Raw genomic sequence first — 18,407 nt, forward strand, 5'->3', positions numbered from 1 at the left:
CTTTAATTTACAATGAGTTTTACAAAAACTTACAAAAGAGTCTCATACTAAATCAGTGAAGTTAGTGCTTATCATTTTAAAGAGGACCGTAGCCTTCATTGACATTTTCTATTATTAATAATACTATCGAAAAATATATATTTTTTTTAAAGTGACATGTACAAAATAAAAGAATAAAATACAGCATCTATGAAATTTTAGTTCAAATAGTAAAATTAGTATACTAAGAGTTTTACTTTTCACAAAATGTGCATGGAGTGTAACTTTAGTATTTAGGTAATTATGTTATTTTTCAATATTTTTTTACAATATTAAGTAAATTTTAATAATCTCAAATACTTTATTTCTTAAAATATATATTGTATAACTATTAATACTTGTAGTACACTGTAGAGAGGCTTTAAAATTCTAAAAACCTATGATTTAAGTAAGCCATAAAAAAAACAATTGAAAGTTTTAAAGTCTAAACATCAAACCAAAAAATCTAAAATACTTATTTTAACAAAAGTAGTTTAACTGTTGTGAATTTAAAACACAAGTAATAGTATCAAGCAAATAAAACTATTTTGATAAATAAAAACTTATTAAAGCATTTGGCAACATTATACTAACAGTATGCTCAAAAAAAGTCAAATTAATTTAAAATCTAAACCTAAGGTGAACACCTTGAATTTGTTAACAAGGTTGTTGCTTTGAATACACTTTGACAGAGCATAATGCAGGGGCGTGTCTAGAATTTTTTTAGTGAGTTAGCACAATAACTTTTCTTCAATAAACAAAATAGTTTCTGTAGTGACTTTTAGTAATGCGTTTTGGATATCTACGTAACATAACTGTCTCAAATTTTTTCTTCAGGTATATAAATGTATTCAAACTTTAAACAACTTGAAAACACCAGTAAAACATAATGAAAAGTATTGTTAAGTAGTCCAGTTCTTTATTTTTATTATTTAATAATCAAAATACAAACCTAAGTTCAGTTAATATTGAATATGTAAAAGTATTACCTTACATTGTTGAGCTAAAATGTATTTTTAAACCCTTTATATAAAAGAAACTAAAAACAAAGTGCTAATCAAAACTAGCTATTAAATTGTCTTAATAATAAAACAGCATATATAATGTTATGTAAGTAAATTACTTAGTCAAACAAAAAAACGTATAAACTGTATAAAAATATTATAACTACGAACGTTGCGAATTTTCAAAAGGAAATCCTTTGGGCTGTATAATAATTTAAAAATAGTTATATAGAACACTTTGATTGGCTTATTTTGAATGAAAAGTTTCATTTTTTAAATGTGAAGCTTTCGCTGCTACAAAATTTTTATAAAGCGTACACATTATTTTCCAATAAAAACATTTTAAAACTACTTGATTAGTTAATTTTGGTTTTCTGAAAAAAAAAAAAATAATAAAACTACGTCTTTTTTGTAAAACAACTCTTAACTAAACTTTATTTTACAGAAAAAAGCTAACAGCTGGATATGAACTTTTAGTCGGTGTTGAAAATTAAAACCACATTAAATCGCCTTTTTGTTACGTTTTCTTACAGTTTTAGTTTTTTAGATGTCGCCCAGAAAAACAGTCAAAGCACGTCATAATGCTTTGAGCCTAATTAATACTACTGAAGTATAATTTTATACTTAAACTAAAAACAATTTTGTGTTTTTTTATTTTCGCTAGACTGTTTTTAAAACAACTCATCTGCACAATATTTAAATGATTGGCCCAATACTAGTAATACTAATTGTCATGAAGTTTAATACAAATTTTAAAGCCAGCAGTTAACTTTTAGTTAAGTTTATCTATTATTCATCATATACATAAAACAATTACAACTGTTTCAAATTACTAGGTTATAACATTACACTAGGGAGGCATTTTTGTACAGATATTTTAAATATCTTTTTATTTAAAAATTAATTTGCACTAACTACATTTAATCACTTTTTAAGCTATGTTGCGATTTGATTTCGAGTTAGTTTTGAATAAACGTTTTGTTTTTGTAGAGCGTTAAACAAAGTTTCTTCGTACACATGGTCCTAGTGACAATTATTTGAACGCTGTTTTTGTCGCTCAACAAACAATATCTACCTGAAAGCTAAAACTACATTAAAACAATTTTTGTTTATAATCCAAATTACAGTTTATTAGTGTTCAAGCGAATTAGTATAAAAATAAAATCTTAAAAAATGTTTTATCAGTTTTTCTTTCGTATTTTCCAAGCTTGGCCCTTTATAACGTACATTGAATTTTTTTAAAGTTTTGTTTTATTTCAAGCTTGTCCGGCTTCTGCAGCTGCCGGAGAGTAGCTTCCTTGCCTGTAAAAGTAAAACGTTATTAAAAAAAATTAAACTGAAAAACTAGAGTTTTTAAGAACTTCGTTTATGTGCAAACCCTAGCTAAAAACTTCAGATATAAATAGTTATACAAGGATATAGTTGTATAAATAAATAGAAAATACTTTGCAATCCACACTTACCATCATGAAAGCCTTTAGCTAAAACAATGATAACAGTTTGCTTTAAAGGATTTTAAAACTTTAAGCTTCTTTGATTGGACAAATATTCTTGTTTGTACATTTACAAGTAATACTCACAACGTCTTATTGGTTACAAACAACTTAATTTGTAGCTTTTACGTATGACGTCACAAACAAAACAAAATAAACAATTGTAAACAAAAATAATAAAAGTGTATAACTCACTATATAGCTTTGATATGTGACATAACATATATGAAACAATAAATAGTTATTTATAACAAACGTGTATATATTTACATACAAACAAACTCACTTTGTAGCTTTTATGTATGACATCACAGACAACGCAACAATGGCGACCAATAGGGCGACAGCAAGCGCAATCAGCAACCAACCACTAGGTGGACCAACTGTTGACGGCTCCCTAAATCCTGTGAATTTGTTTGATTGTTACTTTTTGTAATTATAAATTATCAAACAACACTCAAAAAATTATAGTACTAGTTTAGCTAACTTTTCTTTTTTCTTGAAAATAACTAGTTGTTATTTGATTAACTTTAAAGGGAAAAACTAAAATTTATTTTCTATTTATTTAATAGAAAAGTCGCTTTAAGTTGTTTATTTCATTCTAACTGTTTCCTTCTACTCACTACCATTTAAAATAAAGAAAAAATTAGTTAACTAATTCATTAATTTTCTTCTATGGCAAAAAAAAAGAGTTTTACGTAAATTAGTAACCATTAAATGAAACAAAACAAACACTTATTTATAACTTTCAACTACTTTGTGTACAAACCAACAAATTAGTTTACTGCTTTACTTCTGCACGTATTTTCTGTAAAAACACACACGAAACGTACTAAACAGTAATTTTTTGAAAAAACAAACTCACTAGTAGTGACGTCAGCTGTCGTGTTCAACTGCTGAGTGGTCATTTCAGGAACTGTGAAAGCCTCAGGTGTTGTGGTCGTAACTGGTACGGTTGGTTCGACTTCAGTCCAAGGTGGTAGGACTGTCGGAAAAACAAGCAATTAGAAAAAGTTAAACAAGACGTTTGTATAGAGAGATCCTTAAATTTTATATTTTTTCTGAATAAATCTATAAGCTTAGTATCTCCAAAAATTTCTTTCACAAATTCTAAATTGAACCAAAAAGTGTAAAACCAATCGTTTTAAAATTATGTTTTTCTGATAGATAACTAAAACTTTATTTTAAATACGACAATAACTAATTGTTTTTATGTTGTTTTGTTCACAACTCACAGTATATCTGAGTGTCGCACAGTTCGATCGTGTCACCGATTTCCGCGCCCGCCGCCGCCGCCACCTTCACTTTCCGCATGAGCGACCTCGCCTCCTGGTGGTGGTTCCTTCTCGTCACAATCTTCAGCAACACTTCCTCGCTCGACCTCAAAGCCGTTCTGTAGCTCACGAGCGATCTCATCGATCCGGATCCCTCGCCGGATCCTTCCCCGGATCCTGGTGGAATGTCGAATGTTATTAATTTAAATGATGTTGTAAACATAATTATGTTTTAGATAGTAGATGTTATGGAAGGAAAATTGTTTGCAGGCTGTTGCGTGTATTATTAGTTTTATCACAGTTTTGTTATTAAACTGCAGGAGTATTTTTTATTTGACGAAAGTGAGCCTTGTGAACACTCTTAAGTTTTCGCTGTATATTAAACAACTTTAAAATAAAGTTAAAGAAAATACTTGCAGAAATTGAGAATTTTTGTAGAAAATATGGAAAACAAACCTCCTCTATCGACGGATCCTGGTTGAATGTCGAGTGTTATTAATTCATATGATGATGTAGTATAATTATGTTTTAAATGTTAGGATTATAAAAGGAAAATGTAAAAAAATGGTGATTATACGAAAATAAGTTATAGTGAAAATATGATTTTTAAACTTGGTTCTGAATCATATTTTAGCCAAAAAAAACCTACAAACTTCATGGGTTTTTCAATAAAAGAAAAACAAACCTCCTCTATCGACGTATTCGCACGAACTCATAGTGAGATCGCAGTAGAGCTTGATGAAGCTCGCCCACTCGTCGTAATGATGATCGTGCACTTCGACGCTTTCAACGTCCAACACCAATCTCAGCTCTTCCAACGATTCCAGCAAGTCCGTTTCTGTGGAAAGTAATTAAATATAGCTTGAAAGTTTTTGAAAAAATATGCAACTTAAGTTTGCATAGCTTATAAAGGTTCTCTAAAGTTTTTTACTAAAAAAGTTCACATCGGCGACATTTTGATCTGAATGACGAAGTATTTCGAAATAATTGAAAATATTTTGTGTAATCACCGATTTAAAACACATTCATAGCTTTATCAACAACGCAAGTTAAATATGAAACTCGTAGTTTGAAAATCAAACCGTTCTTGTATCTGATGTTGATCCTCGAGTACAGGACCCTCTTTTCTCCCAGCGTCAGGTTGGGGAAGGTTTCGTTCTCAGGTGTGACGTCACCGGAACCCTCTCCTGATCCTGAAAATCCTGAAAACACTTCGGATGATCCCCGCAGTTTTGACACGATCTCATACGCAGTATCTTCCAACGCGGCCGATACTGGAATAAAATATTTTTCTGCAACTATAGTCTGATTTTGTTGTTTAAACAAAAGACTAGTTTTTGAGTTATTTTTTTTTAAATTCAAGCTAAACTTTTGAAATTTTCATGTACGTTTTGTTAGTTGTTTACACTGTTAACAGTTTAAAAGTTTCCATCTGTGAATTTTAAATTATACATCATTTTTCTAATACAACGTTAGAGTTAATACGAATACTTGAATATATTTTAAAATTTTCTATTAGTTAAAAGTTTAGTTTTTATCTGGTGTACAAACTTTTTAAGTTTTAGTCTCATACTGGAATAGTCGTAACGTAACTTTTGTTTGAAAAATATTGAGTAAAAAAAATCTAATCCAATCAAACCTTTCAGGTTGAAGTGAATTTTGCTGGAAGTTCTCGTAAATGGCTCGTTGTAAGCGTACTCAATTACCATTCCTTTGTGCTGAATTATGTTTATTATGATTAGTAAACTTTTGTCAACAAAATGCGGTTAATGCAATTTTAATGAATCTCGTTTGTAATTTAATTTAAATTTCAGGTATATTTTGTGTACTCGATTATGGAGCATATCATAATTCGTTAAACTTGAGGTCTAAATTAAACTTTATGTTTATTATGATTAGTAAACTTTTATCAACAAAATGCGGTTAATGCAATTTTAATGAATCTCGTTTGTGATTTAAATTAAATTTCAGGTATATTTTGTGTACTCGATTATCGAGCATATCATAATTTGTTAAACTTGAGGTCTAAATTAAACTTTATGTTTATCATGATTAGTATACTTTTATCAACAAAATGCAGTTAATGCAATTTTAATGAATCTCGTTTGTAATTTAATTTAAATTTCAAGTATATTTTGTGTACTCGCTAATGGAGCATATCATAATTCGTTAAACTTGAGGTCTAAATTAAACTTTATGTTTATTATGATTAGTATACTTTTATCAACAAAATTCGGTTAATGCAATTTTAATAAATCTCGTTTGTAATCTAATATAAATTTCAGGTATTTTATGTTTACTCGATTATGGAGCATCCCAGAATTTGTTTAATTTGAGGTCTAAATTAAACTTTATATTTATAATGATTAGTGTAACAGGATATCAAGTTGCAATTGATTAGGTTTGAAGTTTTGAGCTAAAATTTCATACAAGCAGTTAAGATTACTGATTGTCATACAAGTTTTATACTGATGCAAGTTTAATACACTAAAGAAATGAGATAGCAAAATGCAGACCAGAAATTACTGATGTAATGTTGCAAAAAGTTAAGAACAGCCACAGGAAGCAGGGTGGGGATTCTAGCCACAGCCGACCCCGGACGTTTTTACCAACCCCGGACGATTTCAATGTAAAATGTTAGAACTATACTTTGCTGACGACCCCGTGACTAGATTGCTGCAATACGCTTGCGATAATACAAATTACCAGTTTTTGTACTTTATTCAACTATACATCACTTAGTGATGAGTGTTTTTCAAGTTAAAAATAATTAACTAAATTAAGGTTTTTAGTTTCGGCATTATAAAAAGCATAACTACGAAAGACACCACATAAACAAAACGACCAAATAAAAGCTTAAGTTGTATAAAATAAAACCTTCGTTACTACAATTGTACCTTGACCAAAATGCTCAATAAGTTGGTTTCTTATTGAAATATTTTTAACTCACTAACAACTCACAGGTGAATACGAGTTCAGATCAATGGATACAAAGGGTATTTTTAACCAGGCTCGGGAGCAATGTCAAAATATGAGTGGAGACCTAATATATGAAAATTGGGACCCAGCGGGAAAACATATCACCCGTAAGTTGTATTTTAAATATATATGTATTTCAAACAAAACAGCATTTCGTTATACAATTTGATTATGACATGAATTAGTGTAAAAATACTTGTTAACAGTAAAAATATTTCTTTTTTTACCAGCTTAAAAAATCTCGATCAATTCTGTGTGTTTCACCCGTTAACTAACACATCCTAAGAATATAATGAACAACTTAAGTTTTGGTTTAGTTAGCAAAATAACAGAACATACCGTCCAAAACTGCGTGTATGTCCGTTTGAAGTTTTGACGGCTGGGTATGGACGACAATCATTGCTTGAATCCTTTAAAGTTGGTTCTCTGCGAGATAAAACTGCTCGAAGAGTAAAAAAAAATTGAGCTGTGCGTAGCAGAGCACAGTGCTTGTTGGTGTCGTTGTTTTGTATTTATTTTATGAGTTCGTGTTTTTAGATTATTTTGTTTTTGTTAGTTTTAATACAATTTTGTACTTTTTTAAATTTATATTTGATAGCTCTGTATTTTATTATTTTTTAAAGTTTAATTTAAATCTTGTTAGATATATATCATTAAAATGCTGTAGTAAAACATTTTTTCTCTTTAAATTACATGTTAAGTCATCGTAATACTGTGTAAAATTTTAGTATAGTCTAAAATGTTTTGTAAGGCTTTTTTATTGCATTTGTTTGAAATCTCAAAGCAAAAGCTATATGCATGTTTGTCTGCTGTACAGATAATGTTTGATAATGAGATTTTATTTCACTTTCTTTTTTCAGATATTTTAGTTATCCTAAGATACACTTGTTCACAAAACAACTTTACTGTGCTTAAATTATCTGTTTCTTTTTTAAAACTAGGAAATACTAAACATTTAAAAGTTATTCCATGATGCACTTCTTTATTGTAATTATACTCCTAAAGCAAACTTAAATACAAGGCTTTGGACATATTTTTAATTGAAACAACCTAAATATATAAAAGATATTATAAAATAATAATAATAAAATACTTTTTCTTATATATTTTAAGCGGTAGCTAATTGGCTTTAAAATTATTTCACATAATATTTTCAAATAATTCAACCTAAAAATATTTGCTGAAATTTTACAATTTAAAACTGCTTGTCGCTGGACTCGAACTCGCTACCCTCGGCTCACGCAGCCGGTTGACAATCGCTGAGCTACTCAACCACCTGTAGGCTGACTTCAATGCTGGTATATAAAGTTAATAAAACACCATATGCTTTGATTTTCACAAAAAAACAAAAAACAAAGAGGTATCAATTACTAGAGATTGATTAAAACCGTTTTAGTTTCACGTTTTTATAATTTGTATCTGACCACCGATTGAAGCTTGATGTGTTTATTTCAAATTAGTATTTTACTACAAATAACTTTCACTATGCAATCATGAAATTCGCGTTCTTTTTGTATACACAACTACCTTTTATACTTCTACATTAGTTTGATAAATTACTTGAGCCTTTTTTACATAGAAAAGTCGTGTAGAAAACATATTTTGACGTGGAATAAGTTTTGGTTTTACTTTTTGTTTTGCTTTATAGCGTAATAACAGCAGTTAGCTAATTTTATACATTTTAGGTTACATAAAAAACAACTGTTTGCGAGAACTATGAAAATGGAAATAATATTTTTAAGGTGTGACAAGTCTAATCGTATAAGTAAAAAAACTACTTTGTGACTAACTGTTAATTAAAAAGAAACCTTTGAAAAGTTTAAGTTTTTGGTATCAAGTTAAGAAATGTTATGTCCTTTGTAAATAATAAGTTTCCTTACTTAAAAACGAATTAAATTAACTGATTAACTGAAAAAATTTTTAAAAACTTAACAATAAATAATCGCAGTTTAAAGTTTACAAGAGTCTTTGTTTTTAAAGAATCAAACTGCAAATCATTCTTCAAAGTTATATATAAAAACAGATTACATAATAATACAAAAGCGCAGTTTATAATAATTTTACAAGAAAAAGTTTTTTTTTCGATATATTTATTCTTTATGTCCAAACTAACATTTTAGTATATTTGTCAACGAATTTCAATAGAGTTATTTTTTCCAAATAAACGAAAATACTTGCTAAGTTAATTTTTTGAATTAGAGACTGTTTTTCAATGATTTTTGTATTGATTGAAGGCAGGCATAACAACTCACTTATAATAAGTTTACACTGATGACATTTTGTGTACTTCATGTCTTATAAAAACGACTTATAAAAATAAACTAACTGTAATCTTAAATTTTGAACTGACTTATTATAGTGAAAATGTATTTGGATACTTTTTTTCGACTTTGTTTTATAAAATTTCTTTAATGCAAAAGTGTTAGTTCACAACTAGTTTCAATTAAGTTAAAAAAAATCAAAAGAAATTATGTTAGTACTGATTATAATAAATTCAATTACAATAACTATGTAAAAAATACTGAAATATTGTTTTTGATAAATTACACTACAACGTAAAACTGTTGAGTTACTTATAGAATAATACCAAGGTTGTCTACTATAAAACTACAACATTCATAGTACAACACCAAGGATATATACTATAGAACATTAAACTTTACTTGTAGTTTAAATATATCTGTTAAAAAAAATAATATAAAAAATTTCAGTCTTTACTTAGGGCTATAAGTAGAATTAAATAACTAACGCTATTAGTCCAAACAAAATATCAAATAATATTACAGTCATAAGAAATACTATGTTAACTAAAAAAACGTAATCTCATATAATTTAATGTTGTTAAGAGTGAGACAAATCCAAAAGTTTATTAACTTATGTATCAATATTCATTTAAGATTTCTAAAACATACAAAATTCATTTTAAATGTATCTATATTCAGTCTATACCTAACTTTCGGCAAGATGTGGAACTAGATTACGAAATAAAAAAGTGTAATACAATAACAGACAATATTTAAAAAACTTGGCAAAACTAATTCAAAGTGTTTTTATATAATTTGTATAAACAACGTTTTAGACATGGAATTTTAACAGACGACAATACAACGAACAAACAAGATTAGTTCAAGAAAACCATATCAACATCATAAAACAACAATGTCACTCTGAATAGGTACCATAAAATGTTGAACTTGATTTAGAGTATAGTATATGGATTATTTAATACAAATGTACATAATTTGTAATAAATATCCATCTTATAATACTAAAAACAACAGTATAAATATGATACGTCACTTTTGTACTTTTAACATTTGCTCATTAAATGATGGCAGTAATTAATTGTATTAGAAATTAAATCTAGAAAAAATTTAAGAACAAAAACCTTTAGACAGCACAACAAATAACTTACTGATTTATCACATATATGATTTCAATATTTAACGAGATTGAAAACCTAAAAAGCTCAGAAATTATTAAAATAAAACTTAAAAGAGTAACCAAAATAATAGACTGGTACAATAAAGATTAAAAAATGGCTTTAATACGTACAAAAAATAAAACCAAAGCTTAATGTACAACGTATCTCCGACAACAATTGATATATTGTTAACACAAGACATAAAGTTTTCAAAATCATACAATAACACCTGAAAGATTTAATATTGAATGCAAACAAAAATAAAACAAAGGTAGAAATAAAACTTGTAACTGCACAAATAAAAATGATTGATTTAAGAAAAAAGTCATTAATGTAACTAAAATAAAATAGATAACCAGCAAATTTGTTGTGTGAAACAAAATCAACATATATACGGCAACACATATAAAGCAACCGAGACAACAGTTTGTCAAAAATTTCAATTAACGCTACTTCGTAAATAGTTACAACTTTTAGGCAAATAAAACGAAAAACTAATGATTTTCCTTTGATCCATTAAATTTTACTATAGTTAAGAAACAGACAGAAATGTTAAAGAAGATCAGCGAAAAAAACCTTTCAGTGAATTTAAGTGTCTGAATTATGGACATAAATAATAAATTTTAAGACTTTATCATTTTTGATTTAATAAAACTCAAAGGTTTTTTAACACAACAATTACATTTTGTTTTAATCTAAAAAGGATTTTTGGATAAAATTTAATTTAACCAAAAGGCTACATTGACAGAGCTACAAAAAGCCTTAGCGTAGCTGTACCTTACAGTTTTGAAACAAGTTTACCCTTGTGTTTACATCGATTAAAAGAGCAAGGAAAACAATTAAAGACTTAAAGAAAGTTTATAATAAATATACACGCATTAAAAACATACCAATTTGAGGCTTTGTGGACAAACTAAGACGTTTATTATGAGAAGTTGGAACTTAATTGGTAGTTAAGTGGAAACTATTTGCGCTAAAGAGAACTTGCTTAATTACTTGCACTTAAAATAACTAAACTTATTCACAAACAATATTAACTAAAGAGAACCCGTGGAAAAGTTTTTAAATAAGCCTTAAAATTATTTTACAGTGAAAACAACAAAATTATAAAGTGCTATCTAAAATATATCTAAACCATGATACTTTTCAATTCAAAAATCAAAATTTTAAGGCCTAAAATTTATCAAAGTAGAATTAAATTAAGAAAAAAATAATTCAAAGCACAATAACGAATAAGACTTATAAACAAGTTTCATGAAAACAATCATTAAACAATCTCAAGTAACTCTACAGTAATACCAATGAAACAACCTCCAAAATCAAACCAACCAACTAAATAGTTCTATAGATCATTAATCAAAAATAAGTGTAATAACAACATTGCTAGAACTTGAGTGGTTTATAATAAAACATTAAAAGAAGCTCTTTTTCAGGATCTAAACTTAAAATTTTTAATCGTTATTAGATACTAAAAGTTTAAAAACTTTAAAACTATCACAATTTCGACAAAAGAACAAAATTCTAAATACGTGCATTTAATTGTTTTTAGCTCTTAAGTAGCAGACCATAGGTTAAGAGTCAATTACTCTAATGGAGACAAATGAAGTTAAACTGAAACCCTAATCGTCGGAAAAACTAGTGTTAAGTTACAACTTCAAAGAGTTAAACATTTCGGTTGGAACATTTGTTAATCTTTTATGACTTTATAGTTTGGCACAGATATAATCTGTTTATAAGTGTATATATACTTTGCATAACAAATTATAAGGTTCTGTCTGGATTAAGTATATAGTTTATAAAAATACGCAGTAACAAGTAGTACATACACACATATAATTAATATGCTGTAACTTTTGTGTTTACGTTTACCATTGTTATTTAAACATTTTTAACTAATTTCAAAAGATAGTTTTTAAAAATAACTTGCATATATCTATATGGTAAATATTATACATAAATGTTACTGGAATACTTATTAATAAATTTATATTAAATGACACCAATGGATTATGACGCAACAATATAGTAAGAAATAAAAGAAAAATTCAAGGATTTAATGTGGAAAATAGCAGAAAACAAAAAGTTTGTACAATTGATGCAAATGGTTTGTAAATTTACCTAACTTTATGTGGACAAGTTAAGACGTAAATATTTTGTAGAAGTATTTAAAACAAGTGGCTCATGAGTAATTTATAATAGTATATTAGCTCTACGCAGGGTTGCCACTCGTTTTTTAAACTTTTTTCCAGGATTTTAAAAGTACACATTTTGGGTATATATTTAGTTAAAGTTAAGTTTAAACTTAGAAAACTGTGTTAAATAGTATAAAAACATAACAAAGATACTGGAAAGCTACTCAAAATCTTTTTTTAATAAAAACAATTTTTTTAATAAAAAAAAACTTGATGATGAGATGCAATAGATTTTTTGTGTCAAATCGAAATTTTACAACTGAAAATGTTGAGATTGTTCAAAATTCCAGGTAAAGTGGCAACCCTGCCTACGTAGTCTGTTAAGATTAAGGTAATTTGTAAAATAATTCAAAACTTAGTTAGTTTATTAACATTCAACACAACAGAAACTAAAACAAAAATAGTTTCTTAAACAATTACAACCTCCAAAATCAAACCAACTAAATAGCTCTATAGATAATTAATCAAAAATAAATGTAATAAGTAAACTACGAACATCATTGCTAGAACTTGAATAGTTTATAATAAAACATTAAAAGAAGCTCTTTTTCAGGACCTATTCTTTGGGATTTTAATCATTATTAGTTACTAAAAATTTATTACTTTGAAACTATTATAACATTATCACAATTTTGACAAAATAACAAAATTCTAAATACGTGCATTTAATTGTTTTTACCTCTTTAGTAGCAGATTAAAAGTTAAGAATCAATTACTCTAATGAAGACAAATGAAGTTAAACTGAAACCCTAATCGTCGGAAAAACTAATGGATAAACTTACGGATAATGGATAGTTAAACTGTATATACAATTCTATTCAGTTTCTACTTAACTTTGGCTTATTAGTATTTTAAGTTACAATAAAAACAAACTAAAACATAATAACGAATAAGTAAGGGAACTAATTCATCGGAAAACATAAGAAGCATCATTTAAAAAAACTTTGAAACAATTTTTTAGCCGTAAGAAGAAAACAATGAAGCATTATCTAAAACATGAAAACTGATCAAATTTAAATTGTGTTGAAAGAAAAGTGAAATAAGTCATTAGCTAAACATATTTTTCAATTTATTCCACAGTTTTGTTAACTTATAAACCAAAACTTATCCAACGGGAAACGACCGCATAAAATTTCCGATGGTAAATTAAACTGTTTACAATGAATGCTACAACGTATGCAGTTACATTGAGAAATTTGTAAACGAGAACTAAGGAACATTTACCTAAACCATTGATTTTTATGTTGATGATTAACAGAAGGCGTATTGATAGTCAGAAATGTAGAAAAAATGTCGGAGATAAAAACATAGCGTTTCATATCATAGTGTCATAGTTGTAGAGATAAATAAAAATTAAAAGCATTTTTTCTTTAATGTAATTTATATTGTAAAACTCCAACTATAATGGTAAAATAATATCTAAGAACTAGACATTTGTTCTGTTTAGTTAATTATATTTATCATATATACGTATTTAAATCAAAAAACATTAGGCAGAATTACATAAGGCTCAGAGGCGTACTTTGAATGCGTACTTTACAGTTTCGAGATACCTATGATTTTTAGAAATATAAAAAAATGTATTACTATTATAAATGTACCTACTTTACATAAACATAAAATACCTAAGAAGGAAAAACTTATTATTTAAAATTATATTATTAGCTTAATGCTCATTAAATGCAAACAAAAGTGTTTATACAAACCGTGAAACGAAACTGAAAAACTCACAAAGCTTTAAATAAGTATTGTTTAAAAAATAAGGTTGATAATTAAAACAACAAGACGATAATTAATAATAAAACAATAATAACTTACTGAAGTTTGAAGATTTGTTTATTTTGAAAGAAAATTAAGAGAACATAATAAAATCTAAATATATCAGATTGACAAATAATGCTGCATCAAATCGAAATAACATAAAAGAAATAGCAGTATTGATCACATTTAAATATGTTTTACGCACTAATTTAAAATTTGCACTTGTTGTAGAAATCAGAATGCATGTTAACAACAAACTATAAAATACTAACTTAGCTGATTATAGTTAAAACAGAAGTTCAGCATGATTATTGATATAAATTGATATTGCAATGTATTATGAAATGAAAGTTAGCACATCTGTGTTTGTATGGTTCTAAATGAAGACACTCTATACAACAATTTGAATAAAACTTCAGTCGGAAAGCAATTATAAGTAACTTTAAGCAAGTATTTTGACTGTTAGGGTGTAGCTTAAATTTAAGGCTCTTACCTACTAAAAATGGGCTATGATAAAAATTAAACAAGAAAACTCACTTCCACTAGTGTAAAGAATGTTTGTAAAAGAGTCGCCACGTAGCTTATTAGGAAAACAAAATTGAATGATCTAATATTAAACATAGCTAAAGAAGTAAAAGTTTAAAGCATAAACATAAAATGCAAAGTAAGAGTTTAAAGTGTTACTTCGCAAGCAAAAACAACCAACGAATGAAAAACAAAGCAGCTACAACAGACTAAAATACAAGAAAGAAAAATTAACGCATAAATGTGTGAATTGACTAATACTTTAGTGAGAATATACACAAAGGTTGATCAACGGAATCTCGAAAGAGTGAAGTACAAATAAACAAAAGTTTGTATATCTAATCTAGTTAAAGGATGAGTTAACTAGACTATTCATTTTTTTTTTATTTGGGTTTATATATAGTTTCTAAATATATCTTGCATGTACTTTACTTAAGTAGCAATAACAAAACATATTATATAAAAAAAAGAGAATACCGGATTATGACGCAACAATATGGTAAAATTAAAAAATAAAAATTCAAGGATTTAATGTGGAAAAAAAGCAGAAAAACAAAAGTTTGTATAACTGGTGCAAATGATTTAAAAAATTCCTTAACTTTATGTGGACAAATTAAGAAGAAAATGTTTAATGTGTAAATAGGATAAATTAAAATCAAGTCGCTCATGAGTAATTTATATCTGTTATCTTTCATACAACATTAGAGTGAAATTAGTTTGTTGTAACTTATGATTTCTAATTAAGTGAAAACTAAGTTTAGTTTTGACTAAGAAGTACTAGCACATTACTCGTACATCAAAGTCATAACTCAAAAAGGTGCCGACCAGCAGAGTGACCGGGCCTAAAGGACAAGAATTAAAAAAAAACTAAGGGCAGGCCGGGGAGATGACAGGTGCGGAGCACCGTGTCATCGACCGGCCGTAGCCCTTCGATGTTTTTTTTTAATTCTTGTCCGCTACCTTAACACTTACTAATCAAACTCATCAATATAAAACCACTCAGTCATAATTGAAAAACTATAACTGATATTACCGTCAGGCCTTTAATGGTTACACATCAATAAGTTAGATCACATAAGCTCAAGGTTGGTAAAAGATAACAGATAAAGACCGTACAAATATAAAAACATATACTTGTTTGGCAGTTACGCTACTCACGGTCCATTTGACAGAAAAAGGTGGCCTTCAAGAAAAAAGGCCGTGAAGAAAAAGGGAGAAGGAAAAAGTGAAAATTTTTTCGCCGGCGGAGCCGGCGAAATGCCTTAGAAAAAATTATTTTAAATAATCTTCATTAAAAATTCCCCAACAATTTTCGGTTTTGGGGATTCCCCATTTTTGAAAAAATGGGTGGCGGTCCCTAAAAATTCAGAGCGTACCTTATGCAGGTGCGTACTTCATAAAAAACCTCTTAAATTATTAATGCTTTATTAAAAACTTAGTGCGTACCTTATGCGGATGCGTACTTCTTAAATAATGCCTTTAGTTGCAACAGAAAATGTGCTGTTAAAATATAGTGCGTACCTTATGCGAGTGCGTACTTCTTAAATTATACCTTTAGTTGCAACAGAAAATGTGCTGTTAAAAATTAGTGCGTACCTTATGCGGGTGCGTACTTCTTAGAATGTGCACCTTTTACATTTTTAAGTTACATAAAATTACATTTTTAAGTTATGATTTAGATCCTAAATTAAATGAAATATAGTTTCAGACATTACACCACCCTAGTTTATTACCTAATGTTTTACAAATACATAGAAAACAGTTCATCAGTAGATAAATGTACTTTTTAATGACAGAAAATGTACCAAATAAAAATAGAAAGTTTAGTATGAGTCTAAATATGTACATTAACAAATCTATTTATATGATTGAATTGCTTTCTATGTATATTCAAACAATAGTCACTTAACTTGCTTATGTAAATTGATCTTAATAAGTAACCTTTTCAAAACAGTATAAACTTAAATTATTCAAAAGTTAATCAACACTTGAAATGTTAGAATTGTTTGATTTATATAATTTTGTCAAAAATTATATTTAAATTGTCACACAGTGTTTATAGCTTAATTTAAATTCAATTTTATACTGTTCCTACTACAAGATATCATTTTACTTTTCATGTAACTTTACTTATTAATAATCAATCTATTAAAACCTTTTGCTTTTCATTAACTGTTACTACCATTACTGACTGGTGTATTTTAATTAACTTTATATTTTACTAATAGACTTAAAATTAGACTATCTAGTGCATTAATAATTGAATTCAGACAGCTTATTAAGTGTACATTCAAACTAAAGGTGTTTGCTGTTTTCAATTTATCAATACATTGTTACAAACTAAAACAATTAAACCATACTACTCTATGTGACTGATTTTCCTCTTAATCATTTCAAAATTTGTCAACTACTTGCTTCTTAAATACTCATCATTTAAAACCTTTATGTCTGTATTAACCTGATATAACAAAAAAAAAAAGATTACTATTCCCAAAATTTTGTCTTAACAAAAGTACATTGAGTTTTTAACTATATTTAGTGTTGTTCCATTAGCATTAAACCCTTTTATCTTTAAAGAAATGGCACTTTGACACATACACAGTAAACAATACAGCAAGTTATTGATAAAAGCTTGTTAGTGCATTCATATGAACAAAAGAAATTGTTGATAGATAAAAGATTAGAAAGAAGTAAGTAATAGAAGAGCAGAAAAATTTAAAACAAAAGTAAACCTCATACACACATGCACTAACAACCTTTAAACTTTGCTTGCTGTGAACTGCTTTGTAAATGTATAAATGCAAACTTAAAATTTGGAACATTTTTCCATTTTGTTTACTAAAAAACCTAATCCTGATATGGTTTAATTCTATTAATTTGTAAAAAATTTAATTAGCTTTTGAAACTAATACAGAAGTACTACAATTTTGTTTTAAATCCTACTTATCTTACATGCACAGTTTAAGAAGTACTTCTTACTAAATATATCATTAATCTAAAAATATTTAAACTACATTAATACAACTTATTCAACTTTATTATATATAAACTTCTACACTTAGCTTGCTGTCTGTTTGGGCTTCATTCAAAAATACAATGCTTTTTTGCACAAGCTTATAAAATTTACCACAATGTTTTTAATGATTTTATTTATGTTTAAGTCTTATTTAAGTTTTCTTTAAAGGTAACTTAGAAATCTTAGCAGAATGAAGCCCAACAAGACAAATATATGTTTATAAACCTAGGTTACAGCTCTATGAATAGAAAGTGCTAGTCTGAATTTGTGCAAAATTCAATTAATATCTAAAGCTTAATGTTGTTCAAGTATTCAAAATTTTAATAGTAACAAAAGGGCTCAACAACTTATAAGTAGAAAATATAAATTCTTAAGAATCATGATTTATTAAAAATATCCAAAAAAACTTAACTTTCTTATATTCAATTAGTCTGACTTGTAACCCTGGCAGTTAAGTTTTGCACAAATTCAACCAATCTAATTAACTATTAAACAAACTAACCTCAACAGCTGCTGTAGTAGGTACTCATCATCCAAACAGAATCCATAAAAGTTAGATCCATTTTCTAAACTCAACCTATAGGAATAGATACAACTTAAAAAGATAAAGGCTTTGAGACAACCTCATATGTTCTTACAGAGGTTAAAAAGATTTTTCAAAGCATTCTTTTACTCAGTTCACTTTACAATGGTGTTTCAAAGACTGAGATGCAAGTTTTTA

Source organism: Thalia democratica, chromosome 4 (assembly GCF_965202585.1).
Source record: "Thalia democratica chromosome 4, ktThaDemo2.hap1.1, whole genome shotgun sequence".
NCBI classification, from domain to species: domain Eukaryota; kingdom Metazoa; phylum Chordata; class Thaliacea; order Salpida; family Salpidae; genus Thalia; species Thalia democratica.